Source organism: Cupressus sempervirens, chromosome 6 (genome assembly GCF_028749045.1).
Source record: "Cupressus sempervirens isolate cs-2001-9-10 chromosome 6, ASM2874904v1, whole genome shotgun sequence".
Lineage (NCBI taxonomy): Eukaryota > Viridiplantae > Streptophyta > Pinopsida > Cupressales > Cupressaceae > Cupressus > Cupressus sempervirens.
The window spans coordinates 275,233,519-275,247,214 of NC_143123.1; the positions used below are offsets into that span (position 1 = coordinate 275,233,519).

Consider the following 13,696-nt stretch of genomic DNA (forward strand, 5'->3'; position numbering starts at 1 on the left):
AAAAAAAAAAAAAAGAAGAAAGAAAAAGAAAAGAAAAAAGAAGGCACCCTAGTACCCTCATACATCTACATTTCAATGCTCTTTTGAACAAGGAAAATAAAGTGAAAGTTTAGTTTTAAGGAGTATAGTAATAATCTAAAAGAATATAGTAAGTAACCCACAACAAGAATAAAGAAATCTCTTTACCAATTCATCTCCATTTTGGTAAGTCTGATGTGGACTAGCCCTTGAATTGTTCTCTGCAACGTCATTTCTTGCAAATCTCCCTCTAACACGCGGCCTACTATCAGCCAAGGTTTTCCGACATGCATACTACCAATTAAACTAAATAAGCTTACAATTCAAAAACAAACTTCACAAATTTTGATTATATAAAAACTTCTGATCCAAATCTAAAGAAATCTGATATGTTTTTATTAGATAAAGACTCTTCCACCTCAAAAATATGAACATACATGGCTTAAATGAGAAAATCCCAAAGAGATGTAAGGATGAAGAGCACGAATGCATAACAATTAAGAAGAGACAGAAGAAGAATGGAGAGCGTGAAGGCAGCACCTTGATCTTTTTATTGAAATTCCTCTCATTACGCTTCATCTTGTATCTGTCGATACGTTGTTTTCTCTCTTCCAAAGTATAACGCCCCACCTTATACCTTGCCTCCGCAAACCCCGAATTATCACACACCAGAGGAGCGCCACATCCATGAATCATGTTGATGCAATCCATCGCCTGCAATACATCATAAATACAACTTAACTGTTAGAAAAATTCAATGTTCACTGAATTCTACACAATTCTTTAACTAGTATGTTGTGTTATGGACAATGAGCAAAAGCCGGGCAATTAAAATCTTGAAAGAAGATGAAACATCTCAGTTTCTAATTTTAAGAATGGCCAGTGGGCGGGAAAAAAAAGGACAAAAATTGCAGACCTGAATGTCTCCTGTACCATAGATTCTTCGACGGAGACTGTGCGCAGAGCCTTCAATTTCAAGCGGATGGGCAAGTAAGGTATTGCCCAGATATCCCCCTTTCTCTCTTCCCCCCTCCCCTGAAGCTTTCTCAAAAATCCCCAAACGGGCAGGGCCCTGAGACATTCCCAAACTCTGGGTCTCCGGAGGAGGAGGAGGAGGGAGGAAGAAGAGATTAGAGAAGGAATCAGCTTCTAACACAACTTCCTCATCCTTCCTCACTTGCTCTACACAAGGCAATGGCGACGACAGAGGCAGAGTCAGGGGATCCTCAATCAGCTCCACCTCCCCAAAATCGAATTCAGGAACTGCCACGCTTCCTGCCAAGTAATCCTACATAAAGAGACCATTTAGTTTCAGTAACCCTTCCAATCATAGTTTAATTTTACAGAATTTCAAGCAGAGCAGGGGAGAGCTTGTTACATCCAGCAATTCCCTCGCCGTATCCATGAAAGCTCGACCGTCCGGTGCAATGATGTCCTGAAAGATAGTCTGGGGACGAAGAAACATGTAATTGTCCATCCCCATTGGAAATGGAAGGAGAGAGCGGATCGAAGTGAGTAGTGAAGGTTGTGGGCGCGGAGTGAGAGTTGCTCTATGGCGCCAATTAAAGGGAGGGGAGCAGAAAACAGATACGAATCTTTCCAGCTTCCAAAAGGTGGGAATTAAGCGGATTGAAACTGATTAAGACTATAGTGGGGATAAAATCCGATGGCGACGGCGGAGGCGGAAGACAGGTTTCATCACTCGCGCAGATACGTGTTGGAGCGAGGTAGGAAATGGAAACCGGTACAATGCAGTATAAATGAGTGGCAGAGGTCGGGAGAGAATTTTAGGGAGAGGCTTTCAATTTTAGAAACCAGTTGTTACTGTCTAAAAATTCCGACTCACATTCCGTCTCCGTGGGACTGTCTATCCATGTTTAGCTTACTTACATGGCATTTTACTTTTCTTGAAATTTTTATTAAATTTCAGGCTTTATCCATTATTCCTAGTCATCAAGATAAATTACATTACCATATAAAACAGTAAATTCTTTGTAACGTTCAGAGAATGCTCGATTAGGGCTTTATGGAAAACGTGTTTCATAATGTATGAAGAATAACCCAATCTTGGAGTCTAAGTTTTGATCAAGAGACCGATTCTAGTTTTCTGTTTTGTTAGTTTTGCAATTTGTGTTTTACCTTGTTTGTTAACACAATTTTTATGTTTCAGGAATTGCAGTCACATGAGAATGAAGTTTGGTATTTACAATTTTCAAAATGATGGGAAGTTCTTGGCTTCAGCATCGAAAGGTTGCTCGACAATATTTTTGGGGGTCAGTTACAGTTTCTACCCTTATTTGTACATTATTGCACAATTTTGTTTGAGCTCGGATTAAGCAAAAGATATTTATGAGGGTAAGTGATGGGAGCTGGTACCATCATATTGTACAATGTCTCAGACATACAGAAGTATCACACTGCTCCCACAAGTCCATGCGTGTGATAACGAGTTTGTGGAAATGTATTTTATTGCTGTAGTCGTCAGTCTGGTAATGGTCTCTTTGTGCTTGTTATTGTTGTAATGATTAATAGTTAAGTTTTTTAACAAATTTTGTGCGTGTACGTGCTGATCATAATTTACTGTTTACTTTTGAGATTCTGAAAATTGTTCTACAATACGGAACAACAGTTGAAATTGGAATTTGTATGTTTCTTTTCACGGTCTGCAATTGCCCGTATGTTAGGAATTATTCCTGTCGTTGATAGGGTTTTATGAGGTCATTTTTGGGCCTTTTGCGCCTTTTGCTCCCATCGTTCTAATTCTAAAGTGAAAAAGTTGCAGATCAGCAAGTCTTGTATTTTTGCTTGCAGAAACTTGACTACTAATACTTTCAAATGTAAATCCTTCTTGACAAGTAGGGAAGAAAAAATATTATATATCTCTTTGTTTCCACTTTATCAGACATCCCAGCTCTGATTCAATTCAGGACCAAATCTAAATTTTAGACTCTCATTGCTTTTCATTTTAGTTTGTGGTACATATGTTTTTTGGTTTCGTTTTGTACTTTATATATTTGTTTTCTTCTGACATAGACATTTTAAAGTAGCCAACAACTAATTACTATTGATCCAGGTAGCCAAAAATGGTCTTGTGTCAATGGAATGTTGATTAGCTGAACACTGTAATCCAGTTTCATTTGTTTCTTGGAGCACTGATTACAAACTGTTGCTTAATTGTGGCATTGATGAGTATGTCAAGCTTTGGAATGTTGATACTGGAGATTGCAAGTGGACATCTGATAAAGCCAGCAGCAGTTTCACTTCCTGAATGGCATCAAACCCTGCCCATCAAACCTTGTAATTGGTAACCTTTGAGCATATTAATTATGGTTGCTGTATAGTCATAATTTGTCTTATTACTTATTCATTAGATATTTTAAACAAGTTTGTCACTTTTATTATTGCCTTCATAACGAATCTCCACTTCTACATAGATAATTGCTAAGACATTGTTCATAAAGCTGATAGCTGTTAAAACTTGAATCCTCATCATTGGTCTGAATTGATCACATAAGTCCATCATGCAATCTGCAATCCTTTGACATTTTAACATGCTCTTAACTTGGTAATTAAACTGTCTTATGATTGCTAATCTTCTTTGCCGTCTAACCATGTCATTAATCGAGGTGCTGTCATATTAGTTGATTTCCATACTATGTAGTCAACTTTATCCTTATTCCTCATAACAGGGGGTTCGTGCTGCTCTCTGTTATCTCCATCAAAATTGTTTTCTTTGTTTGAGGTGTGGGGATGGTATTCATTCATAATACAGGGGATGTCTGATCCTTTTATTTCATAATTTTTACTCAATGCCTAGAGCATAGTACATCTATATAAGCGATGGCTCTTCTTATAATACTTCAACTTGCTTTCTCAAGGCTCTGAAATCATTACCATAAACAGCATTTGGAGGGTTTCCTCCACTTCTAACTCCACCTCTACCACAATAAGGCGAGCCTTCTCTTGCAAATTGCCTTTTTCCGACAAAACTAATTGCACTCAGAATCTTCTAGTTCCCATACCATTGATATAATGGGCTAAGCCACCCCTTAATAAACACATACAACCTTAGTTACTAGTTTGGATGTGGGTACAAGAAGCTGGTACATGGATGTTTGGAAATTTATTCAAGGTGTTTGGATGCATTGGATGTGTACACATACATGTATTATATACACAAAATTAAAGAACCAACAGATTTGTAAAACTAAATCATTTGATAGTATGATACTTAATCTGTCATGCCCAAAATACCTAGGCAAAAATACCCCAATTTTTTATAAAAAAAATCTTGCATATACCCTCCCCTTTTCTTGAGACATGTTTTCTTTTTTTTCAATTTATGTTTTTAATCAATCCTATAACAAGGGTATATGTTTCTCCCAATTGAATTTTACAATTCACATAGTTGGTACAAGGAGATGTATAAATTCTTAATCAAATATGATTTTGTCAATTATAAAATTTAACAAGGAGAGAGATAACTTTTTGATCACAATGTAGGATTTTTTATTTATTTCATCTTAACACTTAAACATCGAATTGGAAACCTCAACATATCAAATTGCTTTTCATTGACATAATTGAAAACTTGAAAACTCATAATTCAAAGACATTATCTATCATTCTATTTTCTCACATACATATGCAAAATTTGAAATCACATGAGAGCAATACAAGGAGGTTTTCCATAATCTTTTTCTTTCTCTATTATTCATCCTGGTTCAAGGCTCCATCAGGAAAGAACCAGTAAAAAAACCCGATGTCCTTGCCAATACATCAAAATTCAAATACATTTTACATAATATTACAATTCAAAAGAAGTCTCTTCAAAATCCTTCACAAGTGCTCTCTTCCAATACCTTCAAAACTTCAAGGTAATACAAAGAGAAGACAAGAGCTAACCTGGGTGAAACATCACAACATCAAGAACACAAGAAGCATACACCCCAACTCGGTTTTACACAATAGGTCCAAGCATATGACCTGACTAGGGGGGAGGTGGATTTTTCCAATGGGAGACGTCAATCACCATGCCATAACATAGCCCTTTCGGGGCTAAAACGTCAAGAACTTCTGTTCTTCTACAAGGCCCTTTCGAGGCTAATACCACAAGGATTTTCATTCCTTTCCATGTTCAAGAATTCACAATATCAACAAGGCATGTGATGACAAGTAGGGGCCCGTACACCCTACCCTCTTTCCCTCCTTTCACCATGAGACGAGACTCTACACCATTGAGGTCCAATTAAGGCCCTTCTCCCGTACATGGCCACTTCTTCCCTATCTAAGGGTGAGTAATGCCAAAACAATCTCCATGAAATCCCCTCAAAACACAAAACATCAAAGCAAGCATAAGAAGAACATCAAGAACAAGTTAAGATCCCTCCAAATCAATCCCAACACACAAGCAAGCAAAACAAAGAACAACACAACAACTTATGCATGATTCAAGCATGAACAACATGGAGAAACAAAATCAAAGAGTGAAGAACTCCTACCTTCACAAGAGTTATGGTAAAAATGGTGGGTTGAGAAGAGCTTTTCCTTTTCTTCCTTCAATCTTCCAACTTTTTCCAAATCTAGAGATTGGGTAACAACTCCAAAACTACTCCAAAATCCTCTAAGTATTATCCTTAACTCAACTAGACTTCCAGCAAACTCAAGATGGAGTTTTGAGTCACCAACACATGGAGGAGACAATCAATTTTCGCAATCAACCAAAAATAGGGTTTTTGAGTGCCCCTAAAAGTCAAACAAAGAGGCTAAGGGGGTGGAAAGTACTCCCCACCCATACCCTTACCCCTAGGGCACTTAAATTTAATGTTTTTAGGCCTTAAAGACTTAATAGGAACAATTAAAAGCTAGGAGAATAGTGAGACCAAATAACAACCTTTAAGGAATTACAATACAAAGATAGCACAATTTAACAAGGGGTTTAGTTCCATCTTTCCTTTGGGTTTCCCAGCTAAATTTCCTGCAAACTCATTGCACACATCAGTAGGTTCAAGAAATCATATGCATTATGTTATTTACGTATCAGAAAAATCATATAAATTAAAACATCCATTTTTCTAATAATCAATTGTTTATCTAATTCTACTCATATTTTCGACTATTAAAATTGCATAATCAAGTGTTAGTTTTGCATTCATTTACTTCATCATCGTACATGTTCATAAAGCATTAAGTGACGAAAACAAATATCCAAAAGTAAAACATCACACATCATAAATAGCATAATAATGTTCAGTGCATCAATTAATGTTCTGACATATCGAGTCATGAGTATCAAAATAATAATGTATCATCGATGCTAGAATGGGTCGGGGCGAGGCCTCACATAATCATAGATCAATGCCAAATGCCAAAGATAAATACTAAAGGTTTTTTTTAGGGTTTTTAGCAAAAAAAAGAATATATAATTTTTTTAAGAAAATAATTCTTTCATTGATAATGTCTAGCACATTATAATGCATTCACATTCTAGAATGTGTTGAAGTTTGTAGTTGCGATAGAGATCTTTACCTTTGATAAAAATATGTTGTTAACAGTGTAACACAAAGACTTGCACCCGCCTTCCAAACCTTGAAGTACTTGTTCCCGAGATGTCTCTGCACCAAGTACTTGCACACCTAAGTACCCCCACCTCCGCCATTCTGCAGCCATGCTTCCGCTGGAATGGGTACTTGAATTTCTATTTGAATTTGTTTTTTTGAATGTTACTATTGGATATGTAACATGTTACTATGTTGAATGTTCAATTCTTCTAGTTCATGTTGCAATTTTGATATGTTCAAGTATTTTACTTTGGTATGTTCTACTAAAACATCATTCCATAACAAGCATTTCAAGTTCTATATGTATACTATACAACACCCCTCCTTGCCCTGTCCTCCCATTGCCACCATCCCCTGGCCATCCTCCCGCCATCCCAAAAATGAGGCCCATTTGCTCCCCGTCTTGGAAACTCGTCCCGGTGTTCCCTCCTCTTGATGTACCCCAGTACTGGGGTTACATTGGTTTTTTATGACCGTTATGGTCACCTTCAGCTGAAAGAGATTTTTGTGATTATATATAAGTTAATATTATGCAAAAGACGTGTCATACGTCATGTGAAGATGCATGTGTATGGGAATGTGAAGTGTTGAATATGTGGAAATATGAAGGGTCTTATTTTTGGGACTCAAAAAGACCTTTGTGTGTAAGATGAAGATGCTTATGCAATCTATTTATATGATTGCTTTTATAGTGTAATACAATTAAGTGAAAAGCTATGTACTTGAATATTTTATTATCAATAAAATTATATTTTGTTGGTGTGGCTGGTGTTTTCCTTCAACTGGAAGGGGTTTCTTAGGATAAATCTTTTGTCTCTTTTGTGCATTTTATTTACTTTTCTTATGCTGGTTATCTAAATACTGAGCATAAAATTAATATGGTATCAGAGCCTCGTTGGATAACAGTAATGAGAACTTATGTGAAAGGAGAAGCTTCAGTATATGCTTTGACTTATGTTTCTATTTATGGTCTCCGGGCAGCTTTGAGAGAGCTCCTTCATTCATTTATATCATTTGTCTTTATCTGAGTTCTTTTAGCTATGCTCTTGATATTCTTAGAATGTCTATGATTTCGTATGTCATTGTGTTATGTCATTGGATGTCATTTGCAGGAATTCAAATTTCATAAGATTGGTTCTTTCATCTATGATTGCTCTCATTTTTTTTATGACTTGTTGCAAGGGATGTTCGGGCTCTTTGTCTCATCTGTCACCACCTGTGTTAAAAGATTCACTCGATTTAAGTGGTTGATTAATTGTTGTTATCATTCGCCTGCCTATATTCGAGTGATATGTATCTCATCTACTCATCGTATATTTCAGATGTCATATCAAAGTGGCTCTCTTTAATGACTCGACATTGTTTTGAATATCTCTGCACCAATTTTTCTTGACCGTCAATTGTAGTGTCTTTATCTTTGCCTCTGATAATCATTAGTTTTCGTTCCCCAATATTCTAATAAGGGTGGAAGCAAGAAAATCAAGAGTAAAGTGCTGACATTAGTTCCTCCGATCACGTATCTCACTCGCTGCCTGCAGGACTTTCCCAACATGGCTTTTATCATGTTTTATGAGCTCATTGAGTGCTGGTTCTGGTAACAGCTTCAGGAGCATGGAAACTTAGTGGATTCGTATAAGAGTGGATCTCTGATCTCTCTCGAGAGCTCCTTTGCAGATTTTAAGACCTAAGCTTTGGTCGATAAAAGTTTGTGTGTTGAGTTCAATTCCATTCTAATTATTTAAATATGATCATGAAAAAGTCAAGGACAGTATGAAAATGTTGAATTGAATGAAGAGAGTAAGATCATAATTTACGTTTGTGAGAAGAATAAGAGAAGAAGATTCACCACCATACTTGGATTCATATTGGAGTTCGTTCAAAGCAAAGTGGGGCTCAAGATGAACTTGATTAGTGTGAGCAGATTGAACATGGGGGAATTTGTTTTTGATATGTTTTCCAGAACTGAGAAGTTTGTTATCATAAATACATAGTTTATGTGTAAAATATGAACTAGGTGTGCTGCGTAAGGGAATTTTCTTGCACAAAAAAAGGGTAGGGGGGCAAGTCACTGTGACATAATTTGTTGCCCTGTCCTGCTTGATCTCCATTTATGGTGTAGCAAAAGATTCTAATCTCTTCTGTATGGATACTGGTGTAGCAAAAGTATCATCTACATGGTCTCTGTGGTCATATATTTCAGAAAATTATTGAGGTCTTAGTGTGATTTGTAGATTGGTTTTGTTCTGTGTATTGTCATGGAATTAGAATAGAAGACTTTTATTTAAGTTGTTGCTAAAGTAACAGTTTCGAGTTTACGCTAAATTATTGAGAGGAATTCTGGGTAGTATCATTGTGATTATTTACTCCGAGGATTATATTCTGCGTATTGTCATGGAATTAGAGTAGAAAACTTCTTGTTTAAGTTGCTGCTAAAGTAACAGTTTGGAGTTTATGCTAAATTATTGAGAGGAATTCTGGGTAGTATCATTGTGACTATTTGCTCCGAGGATTATATTGGTTAGTGTTTCCAGGAGAATGAATTGAGAGTGAATCAAGACTCTGTGATTAGCATCTAGCTGTAGAGTATTTGTTGAATGACTTAGTGTCATTATGAGATGCTATTTCACACTGAGATATTATACCTTAATCTGTTGTTCCTGGTATGGTTTAACAGTCAGTATTGCAACACTTGTGGTTCGTATGTTTGTTTGATTTTGTTTCCAGTTGCATGGTCTTTAGGTAAGCTCTTGAAATTGTTGATGAGTGAAGGATATATTGCTTGAAAACATTTGTGAATCTGCATATGCAAGAGATAAGTATCCCATAGTTATTGAACAACACTGGGTATAGTGCTTATAGTGATCTACATATGTATCTCTTAATGATAGACTGATTTTATGAATTATAATTAATCTCACTTCATTGCAGGATGCACCAGTGAAGTGATAAGAGATTAATGTAATGAGGACATTGTTTGTATTGATGATACATTTTTTAAAAAAAAGAAGAAGATTATGTACAGAGGAAGTCTTTCCAGCTCCAGGGGCAGTTTACGAGACAGAGGGAGATAACTCTCTATTTTGGTCAAACTGGAATCAGCTATACTATTATGGTAATCAAAGCTGTCTCTGTTAAGAGACTATCTCAGTTGTTAATGTATTATTCTCTTGGAGAAGCTTGGGGTGAAAGCACTCGTTCCACCTTCTGCAAGTAGGTAAGGTGGACCACCCTTTGCGAGCAGACATGGTGGAAATGCTTTCTTCTTTGAGAGAAGTTTGAGGTGAAAGCCCTCATTCCACCTTTTGCGAGTAGGTATAGTGGACCACCCTCTGCGAATAGGCATTGTTGAAATGCACTCTTCTATGGGAGAAGTTTGAGGTGAAATCCCATTGGGAAATGCATTTTTCACTTAATTGTATTACAATATACAAAGCAATCAGATAAATAGATTTCTTTGTATATTGTAATACAATTAAGTGAAAAACTATGTTACCCTAGGTTTCCGGGACGGGGGGACATGGGGACGGGGAAATGGGTTTCCGGGATGGATTTTTTTTTCTCAAAGCAAGGGATGGCAGGGGACGGTAGTGGGAACAGCTATATAAAAAGTAGGGAAAATTTAAAATATACAGGAAAATTTTAAATATTTATATAAATACATGGATAACGCATGTTTATATAAATTATAGAACCTTAACATATAATGTTTGTGTTAAATAATTTAACTTTAGAGTTCACATGAGAGTGGAAATCAAACAAATTATCGAAACTAAAACATTAATTTTATGGGACAGCCAAGGGAAAGGTTTTCGGAAGTTTCTGAGTTTCCAGAATGGGGGGATGTGGGGACGGGGTTAATTTTCGCCGGAAACACGTCCCCGGGTAACATAGGTGAAATACCATGTACTTGAATATTTTATTATCAATAAAGTCATATTTTGCTAGTGTGGCTGGGTTTTTCCCTTTAAGTGGAAGGGGTTTCTCAGGATAAATCTTTTGTATCTTTTGTGTATTTTATTTACTTTTTTTATGCTGTTTATCTAATTACTAGGCATAAAATTAACAGGATGCACATCTGGACACATCCGAACATGCATCTAAGCTGGTATACGTCCAAATCTGGTACGCAACCCTAAGGTGCATGGTGCAGAAGCGCCCAAATAAAAAATGCCTACTGGAAGATTTTATCTTGGGATTTGTATAGGTCCTTGTGGGGTCAGTTTACCCTATTCTATATTGTTTTGGAACAATCTATAAGTTGTTTTGGCAAGAGATAAGGATTTAGATTTTTCTGGTTTAGTTTTCCTTCTGTAATAATCTAGAATGTTCCATAGACCGTCTTAGCAAGTTTAAATAGAATTTGAGGTTTAGGTTTAGGTCAAGTCGGAGAGTAAAGTTTCTAGATACCAAGTTACAGAGAGAAGAAATCTGCAGGAGAGCTAGTGTATGTACTACTCATTTGATAAATTAAATAGAAGAATTTTATAATCTCTCTTGCTAGTGCTGGTTCCTATTACTATTGTGTTTGCTTCCGTTGTGTTTTATCTCTGCATCATTTTTGGTATCAGAGCTCAGCAAAAGGTTTGGGCAAAGGTGAATTGTGAGTTTGTGTTTGTTGTGACAAGTGTTGGGAAGAGAACCTATAAGTGTGGCCAAAAGACTAGGTTGAGTGGAGAGAACCTAGATAGGAGACAATGGTCACAAGAGGAGATTTATCTCGTGATCAAAAGATACTATTCGATGCATGGGTTTCATATTGGGATTTTCAGAACAAGAAGAAGGAAGAAGCAAGGAAAAGAGTGGAAGAGAAAAAAAAGAAAAGAGAAGAGGAAGCCAGAATAGATCAAGAGATAAAAGAACGAATGGAATTCCTAATGCAAGAACTGAGAAAGCACGAAGAAAATTTAGTGCAACTAAAAGAGGAATTGCAGAAAAATATGGAAAAAGAAAATAAAGATCTGGAGCATCAACCAATTCAGCTTATAGAAGCCTATACTTAGACATTGGAAGAGAAGAGTTGTTCGTTGAAAGAACAACCTGATCACATTGATGCTGATATACCAGATAAACAGATCGATGTTGACATACCAAATGAACATAGTGAAGCAGATATACAAGGTGAGCAACAACATGTTTTTGATGAAACTTATGATACAGAAGTTCTTGAAGATAGAAAAGAGGTTGAAATGGTTCATAAAGAGTTGGATGTGATGGTCCTTAATGCAACAAAGAAATGGCATTTGCAGTTAAGGAAGAAGGTGGTCTGGCCTATCAAAAGGATACTAGTAGCAAGGAAGAAGACTTGTGATGAAGCTAAGAGGATAGAGGAGGCTCCAATAGTGATGAATTTGTCTCCAACCATGGAGATATTGCAGCATAAAGACATCATAGCAAAGGATGCAATAGTTCCTACAGTAACCCAAATTGGTGAAGTCATATTTAATGAGGTTACATCTAATCCATTCATTGTAGGTTTGCAGGAGTCCTATCTGAATATGGCAAAAGTTTATGCACATATGACAGCGGATTTGGATACTAGTCAAGAGTACAAATGGCAAATACCAAAGAATTGGAAGGCACGAAAGAGGAAGGCCAATCCAAGGGACTTGGATTTATTGTCCCTGGAAGTATGGTGCAGAAGCACCCAAATAAAAAATGCTTACTGGAAGATTTTATCTTGGGATTTGTATAGGTCCTTGTGGGGTCAGTTTACCCTATTCTATATTGTTTTCGAACAATCTATAAGTTGTTTTGGCAAGAGATAAGGATTTAGATTTTTCTGGTTTAGTTTTCCTTCTGTAATAATCTAGAATGTTCCATAGACTGTCTTAGCAAGTTTAAATAGAATTTTAGGTTTAGGTTTAGGTCAAGTTGGAGAGTAAAGTTTCTAGATACTAAGTTACAGAGAGAAGAAATCTGCAGGAGAGCTAGTGTATGTACTACTCATTCGATAAATTAAATAGAAGAATTTTATAATCTATCTCTTGCTAGTGCTGGTTCCTATTACTATTGTGTTTGCTTCCGTTGTGTTTTATCTCTGCATCAGTGCACATCTAGTAACTAAGCCTGCAACACACTTCAACACCCGACAAATCTGATTTGAAATCAGAAAACTACTATTTGGAAATTTGAATACCAAATATATGCATAAAAAATAGGAACAATTTTATTGAAATTAAGAACTTACAAAACAGTCTTTAAGTCTATTGGCTTGTTGTCTTCACATTACAATCTGATATTAAGTCTATTCCAAGACCTGCAATAATGGTGAATTACAGCAGCATACGGCTTCTTGAGGCCTTCACCATAAACTTCTCCCAATTTGAACTCCCCATAAACTTAGGAAAAAACAACTTGCACCCCCACACATAGTTAATGCTACCATCCTTCTTAAAGTAGCTTCCCCCAAAAAGATAAAAATTAAAATATCAAAATGCCACCCACCGCATTGATTCTAGGGCCACTTAATGCCAAAATCAGTCTTTCACCAAAAATAGTCAAAGGAGAATCTAACACCCACCCAAATTATGGAGTGTTTGAATTTTCAAAATGGGGTTCCATCGATGTGGATGCCCCTGCACCAGACACAAAAGGTAGATTGAAATGTTTCATGAGTGGAACTCATAAACATTTATAAGTTCTGTGCTTGTTTGAATCTACTTTGCTTTATTTGTATAAATATGCATTGTCAATTTTCTGTGCAATTTGATGTCTCTGCCATCCTTCAATTGACCTCCTGTTTTTGTTCTTTTCACATAATCCAACTCCCATCAGTATGCACCAAAAGACTTTGGAAAATCATAAGCTTACAATGTCATTCTCTTCCTATAACCAAATTTATGCATTGCCTTTTCCCTTGAGATTACCGCAACAAATCTTCCATCATCTTTTTCTTTTGCAGCATTGTGTTCCCCTCTCTTCGTGCCTTTCAAATGACATCATTCTGCTGCAAAATTTTCCTCTTCTGCATTCACATCAATGTTAGAAAAATAATCAAGGGATTCATATTTCCCATGCTGCAACAAACTATTACTGACAAGATCTCTGTCTTCAATAATCTCTTTACCACTGAAGAGATCATCAAGCAACTCAAGCTTCACTTTCTCATCTTCTTCCTC

The 13,696-nt window shown here is 36.5% G+C and overlaps 1 long non-coding RNA gene across 1 annotated transcript; it reads left to right on the forward strand.

The window, feature by feature from the left end:
• Positions 1-219: 219 nt before the first annotated feature.
• On the forward strand, positions 220-2,873 carry LOC149552298 (uncharacterized). Its single transcript, XR_016353355.1, has 2 exons — positions 220-1,745; positions 2,189-2,873. It is a non-coding gene; the product is annotated as an uncharacterized LOC149552298 (long non-coding RNA).
• Positions 2,874-13,696: the final 10,823 nt, after the last annotated feature.